The sequence below is a fragment of the Ursus arctos genome, unplaced genomic scaffold (genome assembly GCF_023065955.2).
Source record: "Ursus arctos isolate Adak ecotype North America unplaced genomic scaffold, UrsArc2.0 scaffold_1, whole genome shotgun sequence".
NCBI classification, from domain to species: Eukaryota; Metazoa; Chordata; class Mammalia; order Carnivora; family Ursidae; genus Ursus; species Ursus arctos.
This window is the reverse complement of record NW_026622763.1, coordinates 79,327,573-79,350,784: the sequence shown is the minus strand read 5'-3', so window position 1 is coordinate 79,350,784 and position 23,212 is coordinate 79,327,573. Positions and strand designations below refer to the sequence as shown.

Sequence of the window (23,212 nt, the reverse complement as noted above, 5' to 3'; positions counted from 1 at the left end):
TTGGAGAGGAGTATTTAGTTTTATAAAAATATATGGCAGATTTGGGGCACCTGGGTGGCTCAGTCGGTTAAGCATCCAATTCTTGGTTTCTGCTCAGGTCAGGATATCAGGGTTCTGGGATAGAACTCTAGCTCTGAGCAAAGAGACATCCTAGAGACATAATTTCAACTTCGGGGCAGGTGTAAGGTGGCTGTGCTTTAACGGGTAAACAAAGGTCACTCAGCAAGGAAAATCATCAGGGCATGCTGGGTGGGACGGGTTCTAGAACAGAGGCGTAGAGACAAAGACAAGCCCCCCGTGGAGGACCACCTACTCAACTGGTGGTACGAAGGTAAAGAATTCTTTCAAGAGGCATGAGCTGGATGAGTCTACCAGAACCCAGACGGGAAATATAGCACAGTGGGCCTTTGACTTCGTCTTCTAGGTCAGAATTGTTTTTGTTTTTATAGTCATATCCTTGGGTCAGCTCCAAGAGGGCTCGTAATCGGCCCTGACTTTCATGTAAAGATGTGTATATGTGAACTTTTGTTGGAGACGATGTCCAGAAGAATTTTCAGCTCCTAATCTGAACAAGCAGGCGATCAGCAGTATCCTTTACAACTTCTCTTAAGTTATATAAGGAGTCAAGTTTGCTGGAAGATAACTAGTTCTATTTTAGACATGCTGTATTGGAGGTGGCAGTGAAATATTCAAGCAATAATGTCCAGTACATGTGGAGATGAGGGATAAAGTCCAGGACAAGACTGCAGCATTCATTGTAGGGAGGGAAGAGCTGTATCCCTGAAATAGATGAACGAGTAAGATGAAATGGTACTATTCTCTAGAAGAATGCTGGGACAGTCTTTTCATCACACCAGAAAGAATATCTTTCTCAATCTCCAGATAAAAAGATTCCTGTTTTGACAGCTACAGCCTCATAGACATCCTTATGCTAATATTAACCATTGGCAGCAATCAGAAATTTCCCTAGTATCATGACATACCAACTATAAAGAGTTTTCCATGTAATCTTGATGCTGATTTGGCAAGCTTCCCTGTGATGCTATCCATTTAATCACTAGGAAAAACATACATCATTAAATTCCTAGATATAGTTAATAAAAAGCAGTGCTATAACCAATTTTCAGTTTATGCAATGGCCTGGCAAAGCCTACCCATGATGATGCACTACTTGCATCCTCTTTTCACTGCTCTCTCCTCCTTTGGTCCAATGACTAAAGTCTGGGCTTTGGATGCCAGGGCCTAAGTATAGCAGAGACCAACGCACCAATATTTCAATAGGCACAAGCTTAGGGAGAATTCCACATAGCTCTCCAAGGAATATTATAAACCAATATTTGGTCAGGAGTCAGAGGAACAAACAGGCTGACAAAAGCCACACACACACACACACACACACACACACACACATACACACACAGTTCTCTCTACTAAAGCTCCATAGCTCACCTCAGGTTTATGTTTGCACCAACTTACTTTCTAAATAAGGCAGAGCATATCCTTTAGGCTCCAGGCTGGTTTTGTTTTTGTTGTTCTTGGTTTTTTGTTTTTTTTTTTCCAGAAAGTTTTAGGATTTCTTCTTCTCGATATTTCTAAACAGAAGAACATTAAATCTTTTTTTGTGAATATTCCTTTTGATTTAAAGTTTTCCATTTCAGGTTCTACAAGGAGCTGCCATCTCTAAAAGGAGAATTTTATTAGACATCAGTTTTGTTTTGAAGTACAATAGAAGCTGATTTCTTAGAAATTCAAGCATTGGAAAAATCATTGTGACAACTGGTACTAAGCACACTTATTTTCAGTATTCTAAATACTGGAATAGTTCCCAAAGAATGGATTTTATTGCTGTAATTACAAAGTAATGATAATTATATATGAAAGTGTTGTTAAACCAAGAGTATGAATTACAACCATGGTGTGTCCAAACACAACTGCAGGCCTGACATACAGAGTAAATAGATACTCAAAACCAGCTTCCTCTCCAAAAAAAGGACTACTAGGCATTATTTCTTACCTCAAACCAGTTTTTATTTACAACAAGCATGAACAACCACAAATATAACACTAACTTTGGTAGAAAATTTTTTCAAAAATCAAGATTAAAAACAAAACAAAACAACAACAACAAAAAAAACAGATCAATGAAACAGGATTCAAAGCCCAGAAACAAACCCACAATTATATGGTCAATTAATCTTCAACAAAAGAGGAAAGAATATGCAATGGGAAAAAGACAGTCACATTAACAAATGGTATTGGGAAAACTGAACAGCTACTTGCAAAAGAATGAAACTAGGCCACATTCTTATACTATACACAAAAATAAACTCGAAACAGATTAAAGACCTAAATGTAAGACATGAAACCATAAAAATCCTAGGAGAGGGCACAGGCAGTAATTTCTCTGACATCAGCCATAGCAACATTTTTCTAGATATGTCTCCTGAGGCAAGAAAAATAAAAGCAAAATAAACTATTGGGACTGCATCAAAATAAAAAGCTTCTGTACAGCAAAGGAAACGATCAACAAAACTAAAAGGCAACTTACGGGATGGGAGAAGTTCTTTGCAAATGATATAATAAAGGGTTAGTATTGAAAATATATAAATAACTTCTACAATACCAAAAAAAAACCCAATTAAAAAGTGGGCAGAAAACATGAACAGACATTTCTCCAAAGAAGACATCCAGATGGTCAACAGACACATGAAAAGATGCTCAACCATCACTCATCAGAGAAACGCAAAACAAAACTACAATGAGATATCATCTCACGCCTGTAAGAAGAGCTAAAATCAACAACACAAGAAACGAGTGTTGATGAGGATGTGGAGAAAAAGAAACCCTCGTGCACCTCTGGTAGGAATCCAAACTGGTGCAGCCACTCTGGAAAATAGTAGGAGGTTCCTCAAAAAGTTAAAAATTGAACTACCCTATGATCCAGCAATCCCACCACCAGGTATTTACCCAAAGAATACAAAACATTATTTCAAAAGGATACATACACCCATGTTCAGAGCAGCACTATCAACAACAGCCAAATTGTGGAAAGAGCCTAAATATTCATCAACTGACGAATGGATAAAGATGTGGTATACACACACACACACACACACACACACACACACACACACACACAATGGAATAGTATTCAGCCATAAAAAAGGAATGAAATCTTGCCTTTTGCAACACAGATGGAGATAGAGAATATAATACTAAGCGAAATAAACCAATCAGAGAAAGACAAATACTGTATGATTTCACTCATATGTGGAATTTAAGAAACAAAACAATGAACAAAGGAAAAAGACAGACAAACCAAGAAACAGATTAACTATAGCGAACTGATGGTTACCAGAGGGCAGGTGGGTGGGGGGAGGGGTGAAACAGGTGACGGGAATAAAAGAGTACGCTTAACCATGATGGGCACTGAGTAATGTATGGAATTACTGAATCACTACATTGTACACCTGAAACTAACATAACACTGTATGGTAACTATACTGGAATTAAAATTTAAAACTTCAATTTTTTTTTTTTAATAAAGTGCTTTTCAACCTAAGTGTGTATGTATCTCACCTGTCCCCCTATTCCCTCACAGAAGCCCTTAGCTCCACCTGGACTCGTATAGTCATTATCCCCAAAACACATTTTGAAAATCGCTTCTTCCATTTTGAAGAAATGGTACCAGTCCTTAAGAGCTGCAACCAAGCACCTGTTCACCCCTTCTGCTGCCAGCTGTAGAGCTCTCTAGTCTCTGAAGTCCTGCTGCACTTAGCCCCTGCTGCCTTTTACTAGAATTTTAAATGCACTGTCTTCCTAGGTAACCTTTTTCTTAAAGAGTGCGGACCTCATGGTTCCTGCTTCCTCAGTTACCCTAGTACACCCAGCGCGGTGCCTCATGCTATACGGGTATGTAATATTTGCTGACTGCCTAAAATTCAAACACTCATCTTCATGTGGTACATTCGCTCAAAATGGGAGAGCTGGTGTATCGGTCAGGGTTCTGTCAAAAAGAGATGGCACACAGCAATGGCATCATTCAAGAGAATTTAACAAGGGCCTATTTATAAAACATATGGACAGGGTCCCCAGAAACCAAAAGGGGCAGTCCACCATGCCAGGTCTAGTAACAGCAAGAACTGGCCACTTGCTGAAGGGACAAGGAGAGAGAAAAGAATCCTGGAAAGGGTTCCCTGACAGGAGATGGGGTCAAGACATACACAGCCAACTGGGCAGGGAGGGAACAAGGATGCTGCTTACTCTGTCCGCTGTCTTTTGCCATATATCCTCCCCTCACTACACCTCCCACTGGCTGAACCGTTCTGGAAGCCAGAAGGCAGGGGAACCTGTTAATGCAGTCCAGGAGGATCACTGCCCTTGCCAGAACAAGGGTGGTGAGAAGGATAAGCAAGGAGGGGATCTGGAAGGACAAACAGAAGATACACAGCTGAGACGAGAGCGGCAGCGAGGCTGCAGGCAGTGGACGCGGGCAGCTTGACTTCTTACCTCCTGTTCACCACTTGAACCACTCGAGTGTTGGTGTTCTCATCTGGTAAAGATAATTGTGCCAACCTTTAAAAAGTGCCATGGACAGAACTGGATTATATATGTGAAAGTACTTACCACACAGTACCCAGGACAGATTAAGTACTGAACAAAAGTTATGAATACCAATCGTAATAGTTATTTCCATCCTCGTTAAAATTATAGCTTCCTAAAAATTGTTTTGGATATTATGGTCTTCATCTAACAAGAACACCTAGAATATCTGATTTTTATGTTTTAGCCCACCTTCCACTCTAAATGCCCATCTGAATCAGACTTGGATGTTAAGATTATGTTTGGCATGTTGCTGTCCAACCTCCACCCCACAGAGAAAAGATTTCTGCTAGTCAGCTGCCCCAGTCTCTGAACCCTAAGACCTGGTCCCTGAGTGCCCCCTGCCCAGACTAGCTAGAGTTCCCAGAATACTGTTGGCACCAATTTATCAGGGACAGCAGACTGGGATTTATTGGGATTTACAATTTACTGATCATAAAGTCAAGCACAGAAGAGTTAAAAAGAAATTTGTCCGAAGACGTATGGCTGAAGAGTACCCAAGTCAGGGCTAGGTAACTGGTCATGGGGAAACTCAAGGCCTAATAAAGAGGAGCCGACTGGGTCCTAGAATTAAATGATGATACTGTTAGCCTTGATGGAATCTGAAATTCTGCAAAACAGCCTGCTATGAATGATATATTCTCATTCCCATCAAGTTACAGATTGAGTATTGTAGATGAAAGCATTTGCAAGGAATACCTACTAAGCCTGGGGAATAATTAATGCATAATCATTAGAAGGCCAAAAGAAATCTTAGTATAGCATTTGATGGCATAGCCAATAGAATAATGAAATGGTTTAATGTTACATTCAACATGTCTATTTTCATTAGTATTCTGTAAAATGTTCTTACTATAGTCTTGAACCACTGACAGAAATACCACTTGCGAAGTCCAGTTTGCTCTAGATAACAAAATTACACTTAGCTAAAGCCAGTTTAAATATAGCAAGCAGTGATACTCCATGTATGAAAATCAGTCCACCACCTTGCAGAGCTAGATCCTGACTCTGGTTCTTTATCTTCACATAACCACATCCATTTAAACACTGACGTGCCTAATGACAATTACATAAAGTAGTAGACGCTATCTATGACATTATTTGAATAAACTGAGCAGGGTTGCAAAGCAGTGAAGGTTCTTTCCCAATTTGTTGAGGAATGGCACACTTCTATTTTTTTATATAGCTGACGCAGTGGCTCCTGACTATGAAATCTGGTTACAGCATCCTGAGTATACAAGTCATCATCTGTTCTTTATAAACGTAGAGACCACTGCTTGTTGCTTTTTAAATTTTCCCATAAGAAAATGCACAGCTTGATTGCTAGGGATCTCGCTTTTTCATTTTAAAAACCTAATCACAGGTTATTCCAGCTTAGAGACAGCTTCTTATCGGGGAGAATGCCAAAAAACTAGAAAATCTGCTTCAGTTTTACTCTGCCACCCTCCCTTACCACCACCTCTCCTGTCGGGGTCTTCACTGACCCCACATCACTTCTGCCCCACTGCAGTCAGCTGTTCCTTCTCCTTTCCAAAAGCCAATGGGCCCTCTCAAGAAGTGACCTGAAAGGTTTTGAAGTTAAAAGAAAAAAATTATTTTAGATTTTTTTTTTTAATTTATGCATCTGAAAGAGAGAGAGCACAAGCAGGGAGGAGAGGCAGAGGGAGAGGGAGAAGCAGGCTCCCCGCTGAGCAGGAAGCCCACCGTGGGGCTGGATCCCAGGACCCTGGGGATCATGACCTGGGCCAAAGGCAGATGCTTAACTGACTGAGCCACCCACGTGCCCCTGAAGTTTAAAGAAAATTTTAAATGCAAAGAAACGAGCAACGTGCACGGTGGAGGACAACCAGTAAGGAAGAAACTATACAGAAGAGAAAACCGTAAGCAATTTGCTAAAGGTATCATCAACTCTTACAACCCTCATGGAAGGTTATTGAAGAATTTAAATCAAGAGTAATAAAGATAGTACCTGAACCTAGTTATTTTACTTCTGGGATTCTAAGGAAATAATCCAAAATATGAAAAACCTATGTGTGCAAAAATATTCATCCTGTTTACAATAGTAAAAACGTTAGAAATTAGCAAATGTCTAATAGGGAAACAATTCAACAGATTATGCGTATTTCTCAAATGTTATGCATCTTTAAATTGATGGTTATATTAAATCTGAAGTTATAGTAAATCTGGAAGGAAATATCATACACTGTTAATGGGACAGAAATACAGTACTTAAATATATTATTCAAAGTTTTATAAAGTAGTATATTCATCTTTACTAAGTTAGCAGGAGAACAAATAAACTTATTAAAATTTGCCATTCAGTGTCAGTTATAAATCCTATGGAAGGACATACAAAAATTTTTCTGTTATCATGAGTTTACTGGAGCCTGAGTCTGAAAGATAGAAAAAAAAATTTACTCTAGAACACTGACATATAAAAATTAATGTCGATGTGACAAGGTAGAAAAAATATTACTAAGTGAGTATGAAAGAGTAATGGATTTCCTTTATTTTCCAAAGTCTGGTAATATAATTCTTTTATTTCATACTAGAAATATTTAAAGATAACAATTTTTCACTGCCTACAGGGACAGAATTGTTAGTAAAATGCAAATGAACACTATGAATTTCTACGTGGAGAATGGTAAAGAGGTTTTAGAAGCCTAGGTTGCAGAAAGAAGGTCATTACCACTTGCAAGGATTGGCTAAAAGTGCTGAAAGGGGTAGAATATAGCTGTAAAATAACAAAGTGTGAGTTTTTAAAAAATTATCATTGACACATGGGAAGGAAAGTTAGAAAGTGAAGCACAAATAATCTAGCTAGAATAATCTAAGGCTATACAACTAGAGATAAGGCTTAATTCAGGGCCTTAAGAGCAAAAGATGGCAGGAAGGGAATAAAAACAGGGATCTTAAAGGCAGGGCCAAGCAAGCACAAGTACAGTAAAGAGACGTCATGCTGGTCACTTTTCTATTGGGATCAAGTGGGTAAACATGGCACCAAGATTTAAAAATAAGGCAAAACCCTGTTTGAGACTATAGAAAGAATAACTGGAAGGGGTAGGCTGGGAATTTGCCTTTGGAGTCTTAGCTAAGTCCGTTCTCTGAGCCAAATAAAGATGATAAGGAGCCTAGCAACACCAAGCATGTAATACTCATATCTGGATGACTAATTTGGCCTGTACTTGTCATTTGTTTCTATGTTATGAATTCAGAACTGTTAAGCTAGGTCCTATCAGAGGAAAGGTTATATACACACACAGAGGTACACCTCTGGGGTCTACAGTACTCCGTGACACCAGATAAGAGAAATGAGACATCAAAAATAAGAAACAGTCCTTGATGAAAAAGACCTATTGGCTTTGGTCCTTTCTATATCTAGTTTATTATAAATTAACTAAAAATATTTATATTTAAGCCAAACAAATATTTAAGCCATTAACTATTCACCTCAAGCCTACAAACATACACATTTAACTATAAAGAAGATCCATTAAAAAAGATAATTAGGAAGACTATCCTTTAGCAACTTAAAAAAAGAAAAATATGCCCTGCAAGAATAAACAAATCCCAACAAAAAAGTTAATCAAAAGTCCAGTGGTTCAAAGACTATCTCATTATTTTTTCATCAGATGGGAAAATGATTTCTATTATGATATATTAATAATTTACAAAGCATTTCCACATATATTATCTTCCATAAAAGGCTTGGAATGTAGATTATTACACCCTTTTTATAAGACAAGGAAACAAGCAATGGGTAAATCATCAGAGCCGGACCTCAATCCAGTGCCCCTTCTATTATTCTCTCTAGTTACTGGTCTTTAACAACTCCCTATAGTGAAATGACACATGAAACACTTCTCAGACATCCACCCCTCATTGATAGTAGGGGTGAAGTTCCTTGAAGTTCCTTTTCAACATGTAACCTCAAAACCTATGAACAAATCGGTAGTCTGTTAAGAAAGAACAGATAGCATTTTCAAACAAATCATGTCCATTTTCCAGGAAGCAAGATATGTTAGATAGGCTAGAGAAAAGAGATGCAAATATAAAATCAAGTAACACAATATAACCCTATATTAGAAATGCATAAACTCAAGAGGTACATACGCGTGTGTGTGTGTGCGCGCGCGCGCGTATATTTTAGCTCTATCCACTGAAAAATCCTACACACAAGGACCAATCCAATAACAATCACCACTTCCAACACAATCATGGTTCTCAAGGTATTACTTCCCACTGAAATTCATGGACAACAGCTGATCCTGGCCTGGGGAAGGAAAGGTACAAGATGAGTCTAGAAAATTTTGTCATAGCAGAAAGCAAGGAAGTCTTCAAAGACAGTCAACCTGAAGGGGCTCCCACTGGCTAAAACATTAGGAAACTTAAGCAAGAAGAACAGTAACTGTTAAACCCAAACAGGTTTATATCCATGTGTTCATAAGAATACATATATTTGAGAAGGTACCTAGTCATTTCTAAGCAATCTAGGAACAAACCTATTTTTCTGAACTAGCGAAAAGTCAGAAAGAGCCAAACATTAAATTTGCCTTTCCCCTATAATCCTGTCCTATGGCTAAGCAAACAGTTGATGAAAATCTCTCATTATTACTATTCCAACTAAAAAATGAAGAATGGAATATCACTATTTTGCAAACTCAGTAAAATAATTCTAGCCAATGATCATCTATAGCCACTAACACCAAAGAGAAAAATAACTACATTGTGTGATTCCTGGAGTATACAAAACAGCTATGAAATGTTCCTTCCCCCCTCCACCACCAAAAAAGTTTGACTGACCTTCTAGATCTAAAAATAAATTTAAGGAAACAGACCAGGAAAACATGTTGACCACCACCTTGAATGCACTCTGCAAAACACAGACTAGAGAACAACAGAGAACAAACGATCCTATTTCTTCAACAAATAAATAGCAAGAACAAAAAGGAGAGGGAAGGAGGGCTATACATGGAGGATGAATCAAACGCATTGTGTGGGCCTTGTTTGAATCCTGACTCAAGAAAAACCGTAAAGACATAGGTATGAGACACCCGCTGAAATTTAAACCTTGAATTATCAATTGGGTAGGACATGGCATTATTTTTTTTTTTTTTAAGAATCCTCATTTTTTTTTTTGAGATACATACAGAAATATTTATGAACAAAAGAGGACATCTGAGATTTGCTTCAAAATACTCAAAGGATACTGGGGCATGGGTTTCCTACTCAAGCAAACTCAGGAAGAGACTATGATCCTTGCAGGATGAGCAGGGATATGTTGCCCTCTTATGGACTCGCTTTGATGTTTGAAACTTACCATAACTAAAAAATATACTTTGTCAAAAACTCCTCCAGCTCCTGTCAGTATCTATTTATCCTTGTTTCTAAACTTAGCAGAAATAAAACCCTCTTGCACGGAGGGCTTTTATTTTTAATGTGGTCATCAATTTTATCTCCAAAATGAAGAACTTAATACATTTTCTTAAACAAAAACATAAAATATCAATGTAAGTATGAACATTAGTAGGAAACTTCCTAACACACAACATTTACGCTCAAATATGATCCTTCCCCCAAGAAAATAAAAATCATAACCACGTGCTGAAAGATATATATATGCAAAGCATGAAAATTTTGAGGAAACCTACAATATGAGGAACAAAGGCTTATAAAAATGTAGTTTTTTACCAAAACCAAGATATCTATATGTAGGATGAGACTGACAAAGATGTTAGAAAACACAAATCTCCCCAATATCTTCCCATTACTTCTTTTCTATAAAACTTGCCATTCAAATCATTCATATGTTTCTAAAATTCTTCAAAGTTCCATAAGCATAAAGTTCAATGCATTTTTAAAAGATTTTATTTATTTGAGAGAGAGCAAGCATGAGTGGGGAGGGGCAGAGGTAGAGGGAGAAGCAGACTCTCCACTGAGCAAGGAGCCAGACACGGGGCTTGATGCCAGGACCTGAGATCATGTCCTGAGCTGAAGTCAGACACTTAACCCACTGAGCCACTCAGGTGCCTCCAACTCTTTATTCTTTTTTTTAAAGATTTTATTTATTTATTCGACAGAGATAGAGACAGCCTGCGAGAGAGGGAACACAAGCACGAGAAGTGGGAGAGGAAGAAGCAGGCTCATAGCGGAGGAGCCTGATGTGGGGCTCGATCCCATAACACCGGGATCACGCCCTGAGCCGAAGGCAGACGCTTAACTGCTGTGCCACCCAGGCGCCCCCCAACTCATTTTTAAACCACTCCTTCACACCCCCTACAATATGCTTACATTATAATTATGCACACGCAAACCCCACTACCCTTGTTTGCCATTACTGCATTTCCTTATAAGCACAGCTGCTAATACTATCTAAGTTGTTAATAAAAGCTAGTTTGGGGGGCACCTGGGTGGCTCAGTCCTTAAGCGTCTGCCTTTTTCTCAGGTCACGATCCCAGGGTTCTAGGATCTAGCCCCGTGTCGGGCTCCCTGCTTGGCAGGGAGCTTTCTTCTCCCTCTCCCACTCCCCCTGCTTGTGTTCCCTCTCTGTCTGTCAAATAAATAAAATCTTTAAAAAAAAAAAAAAAAAAAACGCCAGTTTGGGTTAGACTGACAATCCTACTAACATAAGAGGATAGAGAACACTAGATGGGATCTAGTTTATATGGTCTACACTGATCATGACCTCAAGAAGTTAAGCTCTCATTTTAAGGCACTGAAAGGTAAACAGAGTCACAGAATTCCTTATTTTGGCTGCACCAGAAACTAGCAGCTACTATATTCTAGATCCATAACTTCATTCTCAACTTTGGAGACATCTTACGAAACATAATGCTACACACACATCAAGAATTTGGCATATTTCTTAAACATCTTGACCCAACCAGGGAAAAGTCTACAGTGTTTGGTATAGAACTTTATAAGAAATAAGGGATACCTTAGTATGTTTCTTTTTAGAGAAAACTTTCAGTAAGATATTAGCTTAATCCAGAACAGTATATAATTCAAAATCTGTACTGCTCAGTGTCACACATTGAACATACTACTACTTACATTAGCGAGAGGTAGTGAGATTTAACGCTATTTCACATCAAGTGCTTAGAATGGAGTCCATCCCAGAGGGACACTGAGCAGGTGTCAGATCTCCTCCTAGCATGGCTGGAGTCACCACTACTGGGGAAACCAGTGACAAACAAGAACAAGAGGATGTAAAAGGTACAGAAATAACACAGAGGAGGGAGAAAAGTTCATCCACTGACAGTTAATTCTGAAGGAAAGGAAGGAGCAATCGTGGCTTGATTGTTGCTATGCCGCCTGTACAAGGTTTTGAAAGATGACTGAATTTAGGAGCGTGCTTCCAATCAAAAGCAAGAACATAAGCAAAGAGCAGAAAGTAAGATGATTTGCACAAACAGAAAAGCAAGTCATTTCTAAAGAAGCAGGCGATGAAAAAAAAATGTAAAACAGTAGGCAGGGGGCAAATTTCTAATTCTTGGAAAGCTAATTTTGTTGTTGCTCTTATTCACAGATTTTCAAAGGACATCATCTCTCCACTTGAAGTTCTCTACAGGATTTCAAAGTCATTATTCTATTCTTTTCTTCTGGCTGAGATCTCTTTGAGCAGCTACAAGTTTGATCATCTCTTTTGTTCTTCTGTAAAAGCTTTGGAGAGTATCCAACTTCATGAGGTCTTCTTGAAGCAAGTTTAGGCAATGGGATGTACATCCAGTTGGAACTGTATATGGATATTTACCACTTATCACTCCCCCAAGCACTTCCAAGTAAATATACGGTCAGGCAAATACGTAACTGTCCTTATAGACATTTTACGACTGCTATACTCTGCAGGAGGTCTGCTTCCCCACCTCCAACCCATCTCTACTATAATAAAGAAACAGTTTTAAAACAATCACAAGGGGCACCTGGCTGGCTCAGTCCATGGAGCATGTGACTCTTGATCTCAGGGTCATGAGTTCGAGCCCCACATTGGGTACAGAGATTACGTAAATAAATAAGCAACTTTAAAAAGAATATCTTCTTTCTCCACACAAATTTGTTTGGTCAAAACATCAAGACACAGGCTTCAGTTATTTCCTATCCACAAATAACACTACTGAAGCCCATTTCAAACTTTTAAAGAACAGTTTTCAAAGGCAGTCTCTTGGGCACCTGGGTGGCTCGATTGGTTAAGGGTCTGCCTTCAGCTCAGGTCATTATCCCAGAGTCCTGGGATCTAGTCCCAAGTCAGGCTCCCTGTTCAGCAGGGAGTCTGCTTCTCAGCCCCTCCCCTGGCTCCTGTGCATTCTCTCTCTCTCTCCCCCAAACAAATAAAATCTTTAAAAAGAAAAACAAAGTACTTGAAAAAAAGGCAGTCTCTTGAGTAAACAGGTGATATCAGTAGCCTGAAAAATGCATACTGGAAAGAAGGTTTTAGTTATATAAAAATGTATTAAAAATATGATGCATTCTAAGTAAATTCAACTTTCCCTAACCTTGAGTGTCAGATGGTCAAAACACGAAGTCACTGGTCAGTTTTGAACATAGTTGCTAATATGCAGTTAACTTAAGAACACCAATAAGACGCCTCTTCGTGATGTTGCAGGAGAATGACTGGCAGAAAAATTTCGAAGCCATTTTTTAAAAAGCTACCTGCTTTTTTCCCCAGTTTAAGTTTATGCATTTAGACATCCTCCTTATGGCATATGTAATCTTTGCAAAAATATTTGCTAACCCTACTTGTTTACTTCCCATCAACAACCCCAACAGAACCTGTTCCACAGACTAAAACCTTTATTGTTTTCATAAGGAATAAACAACCGGCATTTAAGTCCAAGCCACAAATACTGTCCAGACGTCACTGTGTCATTTCCTAAGATGATCCTGACATGATGCGAAGGGAGGAAGCAGGTGCCAATATTGTTTAGTCTTCAGAGGAAAGAATCACTGAATAAAGTGCAAGAATTCTGCTCAAGTCAGCCACGTTGGGCATAGATTCAAACATCAAGATTACAAAATTTACATACAAACGATAGTTTTCAAAATTACAGTTTTTAAGGGGTAACTATATAAGAAACTGTAGAGCTACAATCTTCAAAATTCATCTCCTGGAATTAAAAGCCTAGAATCTGAGGTACCCATCAATAGGATAAACAGACTAATATACTCCCACAAGGAAATAACAGATGTCAATAAAAAGGAGCTACTCATACACATGGATTATGGACGAATTACAAAAACATTATGCCAAATGAATGAAGCCAGACACAAAAGAGTATATAATGAGTCCCCTTTTTTTTTTTAAAGATTTTATTTATTTATTTGACAGAGAGAGAGACAGCCAGTGAGAGAGGGAACACAAGCAGGGGGAGTGGGAGAGGAAGAAGCAGGCTCTCAGCGGAGGAGTCTGATGTGGGGCTCGATCCCAGAATGCTGGGATCACGCCCTGAGCCAAAGGCAGATGCTCAACGACTGAGGCACCCAGGCGCCCCTAATGAGTCCTTTTATATGAACTTCGAGAACTGGCAAACTCCTCTCTGGGAGCTGGGTACTGATTGCCAAGGGGCATGACGGAACTTCCCAGAGTGACAATCATGTTCTGCAATTTGATTGCAGTTAGAGCTACTTATCAAATCGCAGCTAACGTACACAGGATCTGTGAAATCTCCTATACAGGTTCTAAAAATAAAAGTGTCGAAACTGATTTACATACCAAATATCTATACTTTGAAATGCATCAAAATGGAAAATGTTTTGACAAATAGGATCTAGAATTTGGGTATATGGGTGCTTCTGTAAAATTCTTTTTCTTTTTTAATGAGTAAAGTTACATTGTTTCTCAGGAAATAGGTCCATAGAAAAAATAAAAGAATGGCAGGAATTCATACATAAATATACTAACTGACCTGATTTGTCAAATATATAATATGGTGCCAGTTTCCCCTCTAGTTACAGGAGGGGACCGCAAATATTATCTGCTGCCCAATTGTCCAACCCCACCCAAACTGTCCATCTATGAAGATTACTATTTCTAATTGTTTAATTACTATTTCTTAATTGTTTACTTACCAAATTCTAAGTAGTTCTCTATAACTAGCCAAATTTTTCCAACTTAAATTTTTCCTGAAATTTTCAAATCTTTATGCCATTAATATTAAAGCTGCCATGGATCTCACATATAGAGACTGGAATTTTCTACTCCACAATTCAAAATAGCATGTTCTAAATATAACGGAACTAATTTCAACTTAAATTTCATTGTTTTAAGCATATTTATAGCCCCGAAAGATAACAGAGCTATAAATGACACATCAATAACTCCTCACAAACTTGTAAAAAACATGAGTTTTCATTATACCATAGTATATGCAGAAAAAAAACTCTATGAAATGAGGGTTCAAATTTAATAAAAGCTAAAATCTATAAAATAAGTATTCGAAAGCAAAGGTTAGATCAGTCTTCACTGTAAATGTCATTTCAAGGCATGTGTTATAAATATACCTGAAGCTAATAGCAATGTATTGCTTTAATTAGAGGGATTTAATTAGAAGGAACAAAGCTGAAGCAGGCAAGAGATGTCTGAAATCAACTGGTACCAATGTCATCTCTTTTCTTTATTACCTTCATTGCTGATTCTTTGTCAAGAGGTTCGGTGTACTAAGTTGACAATAATCCCCCATCCTGGCAGGGATCCATGGTGATTTTTTTTACTAAGCAGCAATAGTAATTGTCTCTAATACAAATGGTGGACGGCCCTCCCCAGGTACATCAGAAAGGAACATATTCCCTGCCTCTCCCTGGAAAGAATCAATGCTGATACTTCAGCAGATGACAACTTTCCTCCGACAGAGTGGACCATGAATTTCCCAGAGTAGGGAACATGCAGACATGGCATCATTCAACATCTTTTTTTCTTTTTAGTTCCCAACTATGGCCCTGGCAAAGGACTCTCCTCTATCTTAAAATGAGGACAAAAAAAAAAAAAAGAGTTAAAACCTAGGAGAAAACATTTGCAAATTGCACATCTGACAACTCATCTAGAATATATAAAGAACTCTTAAAACTCAATGGTAAAAAAAACCAAATAATCCTATTAGATAGCAGGCAAAAGACATGAAGACACATTTCACTGTGGGCAAATCAGTGCATGAAAAGAGGTTCAACATCTCTAGTCCTTAGGGAAATGCAAATTAAAAGGCCACAGTGAGAGGTCACTACACATCTACCAGAATTGCTAGAAGAGAAACAATACTGATGACACCAAATGCTGGTGAGGATGTAGAGAAACTGTATCTCTTGTACACTGCTGGTGGGAGCACAAAATTGTACAGTTACTCCAGAAAACAGCTTGACAGTTTAAAAATTGAACACACACTTCACATAAGGCCTTGCAGTAACAGTCCCGGATTTCTGTGCCAAAGAAATGAAGGCTTTGTCCGTTGTTCACACAAAAGCTCTACAGAGTTGTTCTTAACAGCTCTATTTGTAATAACTGAGGACTGGCAGCAACCACAACCCCCTACAACGGGTAAATGGCTACACGAACGGTGGCAGATGCCCACCGTGGACTACTACACAGCAATAAAAAGGAGTAACTGTGATAACATGAGGCGACCTGGATAGATCTCAGCGGCATTGTGCAGAGTTGGGGGCAAAAGCCATCTCAATAGGTCACACAGTATATAAATCCATTTATACATTCTTGAAATGAGGAAATGACAGCGAGAACAAAGATGATTAGTTGCAAGGAAAATGGAACATGTCAGGGAGAAGCACCCATGTGGCATGGGTGTGACTGCAAAGAGGTAGTATGGAGGAGAGTTTTGCAGCAAGGGAATAGTTTTAGTTCTGTTGATTGCAGGGGTGACTGCACGAATCTACATGTGATAAGATGATGTAGTCCTAAACGCACACTTCCCACCAATGCCAATTTCCTGGATTTGATCTTGTATTATGACTAAGATTCAACCAGTGCAGGAGACTGAGTGAACGCCATATAGCACCTCTCAGTAACATCTTTGAAACTCCCTGTAAATATGTAATTTCTAAAACAAAGAACTCTTTTGTTTCAATAAAATTACCATCTACGTTTACAGCCAGAGACTGCTGGTACACAATATGAAAAAATAATTTGAAGTCTCGTTAATTCGGAAGTGAAGATGAAATGTACAGTCTACCATCTCTGAGGAAGGAGTGCCAAAGCGAATGAAAGAGGAATCTAATGTAATGGGAAAAATCAAACAGATATCTATATTTGCCTACTTCAAGAGAATTTATGTGCTTTTCAATCTTAAGCTACAGAGTTTCTACCCACTAGCTCATTATACATTAGAGAAATACTGGCACTAATTCAAATGTGGATTATCTGCTATAGCAATAGTCTCTGTGGAACATAAGAATGAAGCCTAAAATACTATTTAAGGTGAAAGAGCCTCATGGTCTGTGTTCGGATATTGGCCCAGCCACTACTGTGCCATCTTGGACAGGTTGCTTATCCTTTTGACAACGACTTTGTCCTATAAAAGGGTAATAATGTAAGAGATAGGTAGCATAAATATGGCTTATGTAATTACATAAAGCTAATATAAAACATATTATAGTCTAATCAAATCCTAGGATTAAAATTAGATCCACATAACTGTTTAACCTAACAACCAGAATATACAAAGACTAAAAATGTGAGCTATTTTAAACTTTTAATCTCAAAGAATTTCTGATGAATCAAGCTAGTGAGTTATCTATAGCTGTCTATGCAATTAACGGTCTGTATGTATGCTCAGTAGAGAATGCCACACAAGGAGCACATGAGGGTTATGGGAGATTAGAAGACAGAGATCATTTCAGATACCACAGAATGACGTTGGCTTTGTGGAAAAAATGGCTCCTAAAGGACATACAGGACTTCAACTGACAGAGATGCTGGGTCAGGTCTTTCAAGTCAGTGGACATTGCACACATGGTCCTGAGAAGATGAGAAAGTGAAAGACATTCTCACATTGTCCAATCTTGCCCAGTCGCAAGGTTGAACCAAAGCTAAAGGAGTCCTGCTTGAATTTCGCAGGGTCCCGGACTGGCCATCACCAAGTACTTCCCTTGCAAAGTGTCACTATGTGTTTGAAACCATAAGTGTACTTCTTTACCTTCGGCAGCTCACCCCCTTTTGCGAGAGAATTGCTGAGTCATAGGTGAAATAACCAGTTCTCCTGATGAAGCAGCGAGAGCTGGACTGACCGTAATTAGAACAATGATTACACAAATTGCTAACTTCGAACACCACAGTAGTGAAGAGCCACCTGGATGAACGTCAGACACACCTTACCAATACAAGAGCTCACTGACTACTATTCGTAAATATAAGCTGGACACAAATAATGTCTAATTTAGATTGAAAGATTTTCCTGAAAATCTTCCTGAAAAAGATTTTCCCTGACTCAAAAAAAGCCTCAGTTTGAGATAATGATTACAGGCCATATACAAAGCTATTTAGGAAAAACTAGTTAAAGATTTCTAGGAATGTTTACCAGAATAAAACTACAAAGTGAAATATACTACTTCATTTATGAGAAATTTCAGAGAGTCAACATCATATATTAAGAATAGAGAAAGGTCAGGTTGGTAGTTAAGAGAGCATATTTTTTTTTTTAAGATTTTATTTATTTATTTGACAGAGACAGCCGGCGAGAGAGGGAACACAAGCAGGGGGAGTGGGAGAGGAAGAAGCAGGCTCACAGCGGAGGAGCCTGATGTGGGGCTCGATCCCGGAGTGCCGGGATCACGCCCTGAGCCGAAGGCAGACGCTTAACAACTGCGCTACCCAGGCACCCCTAAGAGGGCATATTTTATTCTAACTTCTCCATTCCCAAGATGTGTGGAACACAATCAAAATTAATTCAGGGAGATTATAAGCTGGGTATTTGGAACTAGATTGCATTATTTAGTAGAAATATCATGCAAGAGATCAGCTTCTAGTTCAGGCATGGTGCTCAAGAGGCTTAAAAGAGCAGGTGAAAGGAAGTACACACGAAACTGGGTAAGTTACTCAGTGTTTGGCTTAGTTCAAAGGAAAAAATATATATGCATTATATATAATAAATGTAAAAAATTATAACATTTTATATAATACATTATATATTATATATAGATTTGCAGATGTCCTTCATTTAATACTTTTATTCTCCTAACCCAAATCTCTTTGTAGTTAATATTCCCTATAGCTTTGAGTATTTTTTTTAGCTACTGTTTGAATTTTCCATGATATGCTACATCCTTTTACATTATGGCACTTAACAGTCTTTTGTGATCCATTTGCTAAATATTTATTGTATAACTATTATGTACTTTTGGAGTTGGAATTCTTTCAAATCAAAAAAAAAGTACATGTAAGCTTAGCATTCCTCTTATTTTTCTAAAGATTTATTTATATTACTTGAGAGAGAGAGAGAGAGAGAGAGAGAGAACATGAGCGAGGGGCAGAAGGGGAGGGAGAATCCTGAAGAAGACTCCCTGCTGAGAGCGGAGCCCAAGGCAGGGTTCAATCCCAGGACCCTGAGATCATGAGCCGAGTCGAAATCCAGAGTCAGGTGCTGAACGGACTGAGCCATCCAGGCATCCCTGTTCTCTTATTTTGATGTACAGATCTCAGATATTGGGGATGGCACTTAAATTCTGAACAGTGTTCTTGGGGCTGAAATACCAGGAATAACCTTATCCAGATGGGGCTTTGAAGAGTTGTCTGGTTGGAGCTGTACATCTTGGTTTGTTGGGGGCTCCCGGAAAAATCCCAAGAGCTCATTCTCTCTCCCTAAGCGCCACCATGACCAACTGTGGGGCACAGATTGATTTAAGGTGATTGGGCAGGGGGTGGCTGGAATGGAGCTAAACTGGAGAGACACTGGAAGAGGTAACAACGCCAAAGGGGCTACATCCCGCAGCTGTGTAGAAGAGACCTGCGTGGGAGGTAAATCTTACAAGATGGTATTTCCTACTCCAACAAGGCCACTGTGCATGATAGGGCCAATAAAAGCTTTCCATAATTCCGTAAACCAAACCAGCATTGGAGGAAGAAGGGACTACAGCTACTGAGAAGAGTCTCTAGAACCAGCACCACTTAGTATCAGTACCACTAAAGAATCCAGATTTGCCCCAGCCTGGGTCACCCTCGTGCTGAAATACTTGCTTTCTCACCACTGCAAAAACTGAGGCTCCCAAACTTCCTTTCTATCGTTTCCCCTGTCTATTGTGGAGGAGAGCAAAGAACACCTCTTCCTTACCCTGTGATTAGCTCAGAAAATTTCAGACAATCCTTTTTAAGATTTTAAAGATGTACTAAGTGCAAGCAATACTTGGAACGAAAACAGGTTATGAACGGTACAACTTCTTAATCAGTCTCACCATACACCCACTAAAACTGTCTGACAGCACCAAATGTTAGAGAGGACACGAAGATCCAGAATGCTCACTCACTGCTGCTGGCTGTGTACAAGGGCACAATCACTGGGAAGTTGGTTGTTTTGTGGGTTTTTTTTTTTTTCAGTTCAACATATATCTACCCAGTGACCCCACAAATCTACCTGTAGCTATTTCTCAAAGAGAAATGAAAACCTATGTTCACAAAAAGCTTTGTCAGGATGTTCACAGAAGCATGAGTCATAATAGCCAAAAACTAGAAACAGCCCAGATATTTGATGGCAGAATATAGAAACACACTGCAGGATAATCATACAATGTAATACTACTTAGCAATAAAAAGAAATGCCCTATTAATACACAGAACAGCAATAATGAATCTGAAAAATATGCTGATTAAAACAAGCCAGACCAAAAAAAAAGAAAAAGCATATATATCTTTACGTACATATGTAAATAGCTATTGTATATGTGGTATATATGTATACAGATGCAGGTAGTAGACGATTCCACTTACATCAAATTCTGAACTAAGCAAAATTAACCATGGTGAGAGAACCAGCTCGGTGGTCCTTCTAGGGGGGCAGGAGTGAGTTAGGAAGAAACAGGAGAGAACTTTGGGGGTGATGGAAATGTTCTTGATAGCTCATATACTTCATAGCATTGTTTCTCTTGCTATTGTGAAGTTTCAAATATGAGCCAGTTACTGCCATATGGAAACCCAAACCCTATGTCCAGCTGTTCTTGAAAGTGTCACAAACGCTGGGTGCAGGAGAGGGGAGCCTGGAGATAAAATGGTAGATGGATACACCACAAGACTTAAAGGTGTAAGGAGCTAAGTCTGTAACAGGGAAGAATGAGTCTGGGAGGTATATCTCCTAGCGGAATGAAAATTCGAGACAAGGGAGGGGATATCCATTCGCTTCTTGTGCCTGTATAAAAGACGCTGTTCGAGCTCTAAAATACCCTCATGCCTTGCTCCACTTCAAGAACTGATGGAGATAACCCACCATACGTAAAGAAAACTCACTGCAAATAACCATCAAGTCAGACAATTCAAGGGTCTCACTTCTGGACCAAATCATTTAATTTCTGGAGTCTGACCCTGTAGGCTTCTTATATCTTACTGCAAAGATTAGGAAAGCCTGTGCTGACACGGAGATCCAAGGAATTGCTGGGCCAACACTCAGAAGAAAACCACCTACGAGTGTCACTTTGACCCCCAGCGGACTCTGTGAATAAGACATAAACCTCTGTGAGGACACCAGCTACCAGGGTTGTTACTGTAGCATAATCTAAACTGTCCTTACTAACATACCCTTTTGTTTCTTTAACATAGCTTAAAAAAGATCAAATTATTTCTTTTGACTACAGAGTTAACAATTGTGTATTAGACACCATGTTAGGTCCATTAAAGGACGCCCTTTCAAAACAACAAGATTTAGTCCTTACCTTCAAGGGGCTTGTGGTGTGATAAGGGAGGAATGGCCTGCACTGGCAAGAACCAAGACCTACTGTGTGAAACAGGAGGTATCCACAAAGCACTGTGGGAGGTCCAGTCCAAGGGGAAGCTACAGTAAACCACAGGTGCTCATGTTTCTAAGTAACTAAAACAGCTACACATGTCATTTGCTATAAAGTAAATCACAGTTTCTCAACATAGAGAAAAGACCTTGAGGATAATCCACAGAACTACTTCAAATTCTTTCTTCTTGCCCCATTGCTCCAGCACATTCAGATCCACCGAGATTTCTTGTCATACCAAGTCACAGCTACCGTCACAAGTACGGACGTCTGGCTAACATACGACACAGGGCTAAATCTATATAGCTTATGGCCCCACACGCTTTTTGTGTTGACGTACGCAGGTGGCTCGTGAGTTCAGACTTGGCTTTAACACCTTCTCCTGTCTTCTTGCACTATGAGCATTATTTCAGCGGATCTATCACCTTATGGCAGACGTTGGTACTATTCACAGATATGCGGACTCCAGTCCCTCCCAGCCCGTGATAGCACTGCTCTCCCCTGTCCTCTCTACGCTGAGGGGTGGTGCTGTGACTTGCGTAGGCCCATACACAGAGAGGATGTGTACCACTTCTGGGCTGTGGCCTGGAGGAGCCAAAACGTGAATCAAGAAAGTATTTTTCCTCCGTCAGTGCTTGGAAAGGCTGTGCCAAGATGGAACTTTTGTGAGCCAGGGACCCTGAGTGACCAGATGAGTAGAAATCTGCTCCCAATTCACACAGAATACCCAGAGTAACCAGAAATAAAACTGGATTGTGGTAAGTTATTGGGGGTCATTATTCAAAAATAACTTGGACGATCCTGATATAACACTCTTCTGCTATTTCTAAACTGTTACCTTCAGCTGGCCTTCTTTTTCCTGTACCAAGATTTTAGACTGCTTTGCCTCCTGCCCCTCTTACCTTTTGTATTAAAAAAAAAAATGACACCATCAGAATTACTAACCAATTAGAGGATTCTTTCTTCTTCTCCAAGGACTTGATTCAGTCAGTGGACGTAACTTCTACTCTTTTATGACACTATGTCAAAATGTTACGTAGTTAGCTGTACTTAAGCTGTTTATCCAGAGAAAAAGAGGGATAAGAAGAAGAAAAAAAAATGAGTGGGTATGAATAAAGGTGAGCAGGTGGGAAGGATGGAGAAAGAAGTACACAGGGAAGGGTTCAAAGATTATAGACATTAAAAGGGTTCTCGAAATCTTCTGCACGAGAATAAACATCCTTCCACAGTAAACTAATACATACTAGAGGCCTTTACAAGTGAAAAACAAAGTTCAATCAAGCATGCAGATAGACTTTTGCAGGTATGCCCAGGGGCTGAAATCAAATCTAGCAGTGGGCTCCCACGAAATCAGAGCTTTCTGTTTCCTTCTAGTATTATTTCACTCACAGTCATCTGTTTGTAAGGAATTACCAAACCTATCTGCCTCCAAAAATACTTACAGTCTTCTAGCTGATACGGGGGACAAATGAGGAAATGAAGCCTGACAAAGGCATAAAGGTAATACTGGCAGGTAATGGGAAGGCTCATAAAATACTCATTGGTCATGTAAGTATAAAAATATGGAGATTCCACATAGATTTGGAGTTAAGGAAGCAAAACAAAACAAAAAGCCACCTTTACCAAGGAGGAGAGCTGAAAATGTGGAAAATATTCAGTTACATGCCAAAGGAAGGGAAGCAGA

The 23,212-nt window shown here is 39.2% G+C and overlaps 1 protein-coding gene across 7 annotated transcripts in view; it reads right to left on the bottom strand.

The window, feature by feature from the left end:
- The window catches only part of PARD3B (par-3 family cell polarity regulator beta), a 980,939-nt gene that overhangs the window by 869,576 nt on the left and 88,151 nt on the right, over positions 1 to 23,212 (bottom strand). For 3 of the 7 annotated variants that reach the window (XM_057304252.1, XM_048214354.2, XM_044381231.3), the window contains exon 1: positions 1,477 to 10,818. The exons of 3 other annotated variants lie outside the window; for them this stretch is intronic. The gene's annotated coding sequence lies outside the window, so the exon portion shown is untranslated. Of the gene's footprint in view, positions 1 to 1,476; positions 10,820 to 23,212 lie in introns of those variants that run through there. One more of the 7 variants, XM_044381232.3, reaches the window with a different exon arrangement.